Source organism: Babylonia areolata, chromosome 21 (assembly GCF_041734735.1).
Source record: "Babylonia areolata isolate BAREFJ2019XMU chromosome 21, ASM4173473v1, whole genome shotgun sequence".
NCBI classification, from domain to species: domain Eukaryota; kingdom Metazoa; phylum Mollusca; class Gastropoda; order Neogastropoda; family Buccinidae; genus Babylonia; species Babylonia areolata.
The window spans coordinates 15,673,644-15,678,671 of NC_134896.1; the positions used below are offsets into that span (position 1 = coordinate 15,673,644).

Consider the following 5,028-nt stretch of genomic DNA (forward strand, 5'->3'; position numbering starts at 1 on the left):
TGTTCACTTTCCCCTTCATGAGGGGCCTAGGCCTAAAATGAATAAACCATCTGAATCTGAATCTGAATCTGAATCTCTCTCTCTCTCTCTCTCTCTCTCTCTCTGTGTGAGGGGGATGGGGGTTGGGAGGTGACCACGGCTGTGGTGTCAGAAGGGGTGGCGCTCAGCCAACAGTTGTCCTTCATAACACCTGATGATGACTGATGGGGGAGAGAGAGAGAGAGAGATAGTGTGTGCGTGTGTGTTTGTGTCTGCGTCTGTGTGTGTATGTGTATGTGTGTGTCTGTGTCTGTGTATCTGGGCGTTTGTTTGTGTAAGTGTGTGTGTGTGTGTGTGCGTGTGTATGAGTGTGTGTGTGTGTGTGTGTGTGTGTGTGTGTGTGTGTGTGTGCGCGCGCGCGCGCGCGTATGTGTGTGTGTGTAATTATTCGCGCGTGTGGGTTTTTTTCGGGGGGGAGAGCAAGGAGAGGGCGGGGGGCCAGGGAGGGGAGTATGGGGGGTGGAGGTGGTAGGTCCCTGTGTGGGGGTTGGGTGGTGGAGATGGGGAGGCCGGACTTATAAGCAGGTGGTAAAGGTAAGTAGTGGGTGTGAAGGTGAAGGAGCGGGTGGACGGAGAGGAATTATTAGAGGGGAGGGAGGTGAGAGGCGGATAAAGGGGATGGGGGGAGAGACAGAGAGGGAGAGAGCGAAGTGATAGACTGTACATCAGTTCTGTATGAAGAGACTGAGCCTGAGAGAGAGAGAGAGAGAGAGAGAGAGAGAGAGAGAGAGAGAGAAAGAGAGGGTGGAGGGGGTGAGGCAGACAGACGGACGGACACACAGACACAGAAACAGTGACAGAGATTCACAGATGGGAGTGTGATTTTTTTTTTCTTTCTTTTTTTTTTTTAATACTGACAAGTTTGCAACCGGGGATTCAAGGGCCGCTAAATTAACTGAAGTGCGAGTCTTAATACACGAAACAAAGTCTGAGAGGAAGAGAGAGGGGGTAGTAGAAACGAAAAGTAAAGAGAGAGGGAGGGGGTGTAGGAACGAGAAGTGAAGAGAGAGACAGGGGGTAGAGAGAGAGAGGTGGGGGAGGGGTAGGAACGAAAAGTAAAGAGAGGGGGAGGGGGGGTAGGAACGAGAAGTGAAGAGAGAGACAGGGGGTAGAGAGAGAGAGGTGGGGGAGGGGTAGGAACGAGAAGGTAGAGAGAGGGGGTAGGAACGAGAAGTGAAGAGAGAGAGGGGGTAGAGAGAGAGAGGTGGGGGAGGGGTAGGAACGAGAAGTGAAGGGGGGGGGGGGTAGGAACGAGAAGTGAAGAGAGAGACAGGGGGTAGAGAGAGAGAGGTGGGGGAGGGTAGGTAGGAACAAGAGGTGAAGAGAGAGAGGGGGTAGGAACGAGAAGAGAGAGAGGGGGGGGAGGAACGAGAAGGTAGAGAGAGGGGGTAGGAACGAGAAGGTAGAGAGAGGGGGTAGGAACGAGAGGTGGAGAGAGAGAGGGGGTAGGAACGAGAAGAGAGAGGTGGGGGGTAGGAACGAGAAGTGAAGAGAGAGGGGGGGGGGGTAGGAACGAGAAGGTAGAGAGAGGGGGTAGGAACCAGAAGGTAGAGAGAGGGGGTAGGAACGAGAAGATAGAGAGAGGGGGTAGGAACGAGAAGGTAGAGAGAGGGGGTAGGAACGAGAAGATAGAGAGAGGGGGTAGGAACCAGAAGGTAGAGAGAGGGGGTAGGAACCAGAAGGTAGAGAGAGGGGGTAGGAACCAGAAGGTAGAGAGAGGGGGTAGGAACGAGAAGGTAGAGAGAGGGGGTAGGAACGAGAAGATAGAGAGAGGGGGTAGGAACGAGAAGGTAGAGAGAGGGGGTAGGAACGAGAAGATAGAGAGAGGGGGTAGGAACGAGAAGGTAGAGAGAGGGGGTAGGAACCAGAAGGTAGAGAGAGGGGGTAGGAACGAGAAGATAGAGAGAGGGGGTAGGAACGAGAAGGTAGAGAGAGGGGGTAGGAACGAGAAGTGAAGAGAGAGAGGGGGTAGGAACGAGAAGAGAGAGGTGGGGTAGGAACGAGAAGTGAAGAGAGAGAGGGGGTAGGAACGAGAAGAGAGAGGTGGGGGGTAGGAACGAGAAGTGAAGAGAGAGAGGGGGTAGAAACGAGAAGAGAGAGGTGGGGGGTAGGAACGAGAAGTGAAGAGAGAGGGGGGGGGGGCTAGGAACGAGAAGTGAAGAGAGAGAGGGGGGGGGTAGGAACGAGAAGTGAAGAGAGAGAGAGGGGGTGGGGGTAGGAACGAGAAGTGAAGAGAGAGAGGGGGGAGTAGGAACGAGAAGTGAAGAGAGAGAGAAGGTTAGGAATGAAAAGTAAAGAGAGATAGGTGGGGGTAGGAACGAGAAGTGAAAAGAGACGGGGGGGGGGGGGGTAGGAACGAGAAGTGAAGAGGGGGGGGGGGGGTAGGAACGAGAAGTGAAGAGAGAGAGGGGTAGGAACGAGAAGTGAAGAGAGAGGGGGGTAGGAACGAGAAGTGGAGAGAGAGGGGGGAGTAGGAACGAGAAGTGAAGAGAGGGGGGGGGGTGGTAGGAACGAGAAGTGAAGAGAGAGAGGGGGGGAGTAGGAACGAGAAGTGAAGAGAGGGGGGGGGTGGTAGGAACGAGAAGTGAAGAGAGAGAGAGGGGGGTAGGAACGAGAAGTGAAGAGAGAGAGACGGGGGGGGGGGGGGGTAGGAACGAGAAGTGAAGAGAGAGAGACGGGGGTAGGAACGAGAAGTGAAGAGAGAGAGACGGGGGGTAGGAACGAGAAGTGAAGAGAGAGAGACGGGGGGGGGGGGGGGGTAGGAACGGGAAGTGAAGACAGAGAGGGGGGGGGGGGTAGGAACGGGAAGTGAAGAGAGAGAGACGGGGGGTAGGAACGAGAAGTGAAGAGAGAGAGACGGGGGGGGGGGTAGGAACGGGAAGTGAAGAGAGAGAGAGGGGGGGGGTAGGAACGGGAAGTGAAGAGAGAGAGAGGGGGGGGGTAGGAACGGGAAGTGAAGAGAGAGATGGGGGGGGGTAGGAACCAGAAGTGAAGAGAGAGAGAGGGGTGTAGGGGGTAGGAACGAGAAGTGAAGAGAGAGAGAGGGTGCTAGGAACGAGGAAGTTGAGAGAGGGAGAGAGAGAAAGAGCCAGAGAGAAAAAAGAGAAAGACAGACAGACAGACAGAAACAGAAACAGAGACACAGACAGACAGACAGACAGACAAGAGTGAGCAACCACCAGAAACAATTAAGAGAACGAGACAATGAGTCACGCAGACTGATCGACAGACATACAGACAGACAGACAGACAGACAAATAATAATCATCAATAAATCGACCAAGGTCTGGGTTGCCATTAGATTCAAGTGTCTTAGCAGTACTGAGTTTACTTCGCGTGAAAAAAAAAAAGGAAAAAAAAAATCTGCGAAATCACTTTTACAGACAGACAGACAGACAGACAGATTAAGACAAGAGACAGAAGCGCAGGAGAATAGAATAGGAGAAAGTTTTAATCGATAATAGAATAAATGGAAAAACATATTCACGTCATGAGCTGGAAACCTTTGTTTATTTGTTTGCTTGTTTCAGTTACTTCACCGGGCGAATAGGACCCAATCTGCATGCAATCAAATAAAAAAATTGTTGAAGTGTTAAAAGTTTAGTATACACCCATTCGATTTTTTTTTTTTTTTTTTTTTTTTTTATCGCAGAGTTTAACAGTACACTCTCAGTTCAAGACTGTCCTGTTCAGTTTGTTGAATCGGTACCCTTGTTGAAAAAAAAAAATAATAATAATAACAAGAGAGAGAGAGATGGGAGAGAGAGACAGAGACAGACAGACAGAGAGAGAGGGGGGGGGGAAAGGAGGGAGAGACTCTCTGATGTTAATTCTGAGTGGTTAGTTTTGTAGATTAGATATATGTGCACATGACTACGCAGTATCTATAAAAACGAGGCCCAACACTCGGCTTATATCACAGATTGACATAAGTTTACATTTGGGCCAACAGCAAAGTGAGAGCTGTATTATCAATGGTTTCTCCAGTCAATGGGAAATCATTTACAGCTTAGTCTTTTGTGAAGGACTATGACTCTCAAACTAGGAGGCAAAATTGCACTGGCTCTTAGTGCTGCAGCCTTGTGGGCTAGTTGGCCTTTGGGAACCATCCCAACGCCGACTGTCCTAAAACCCTCTTGGCCGAGAGAGTGGGGATGTAACTTGGGCAAGACACTCTCCACTATAATCAAATTCTAGCCCAAATAGTCAGAATAGCAGTTGCCTCCTCTGCTGTTCTGATGGTCATAGTCGGACGCGACTGACTATCATATATATATATATATATATAAAATCTATAAAAACATCAAGATCATCCTCACGCCCTCGTCCGCGTTGCGGCATCGCGATCATAATTTCCAAAGTACAGAAAAATTAGGATTACACCGGCGCTAGAAATCCTAAAATAACCATACGCTTTTCTTGTTCAACACACAAGGGTTGTTCTTTATCGGTTTGTGTTTTTCCCCAACTGAAAAAAAAAAATCCACCTACCTTATATGAGCACTTTATCACCGTGACAATATCCACCAGGACTGCTTTCAACACAGAACTGACGTGGGAAGTTGAACATCTACACAAAGTCACTTTTTTTTCTGTAGTTTCGTGAGTTTATGTATGACCTTAACCTCATACACACAGAATAATCGTGGGTTGTTGGGGTTTTTTTGTTTTGTTTTGTTTTTTTTTTTTGTTGTTTTGTTTTGTTTTGTTTTTTTTGTTGTTGTTGTTTGTTTGTTTTTGTTGTTGTTGTTGTTTGGTGGTGGGGGTGTTGTTGTTGTTTTCGTCTTTTTTTTCTTTTATTTTTTTTCTTTTCTGCTCAGTCCCTTAAGTGCACAACTCTCTGACACTCCGCTCTTCCCTGCGTGATGTTGGAAGACTAGAATCACTGAATTCCTCTGTCCCCCAACTTCCGTGTATTCCAGTCAAGTCTCCCGACAGTGCACTGACACCATTCCCCTCTCTGACATCCGTAGCACTACGTTGATAATA

General features: G+C 49.2%; 1 protein-coding gene across 1 annotated transcript in view; it reads right to left on the minus strand.

The window, feature by feature from the left end:
- Positions 1–4,689, minus strand: part of LOC143296409 (uncharacterized) — a 16,459-nt gene extending 11,770 nt beyond the window's left edge. The window contains exon 1 of the mRNA XM_076608303.1: positions 4,531–4,689. The gene's annotated coding sequence lies outside the window, so the exon portion shown is untranslated. The remainder of the gene's footprint in view (positions 1–4,530) is intronic.
- Positions 4,690–5,028: the final 339 nt, after the last annotated feature.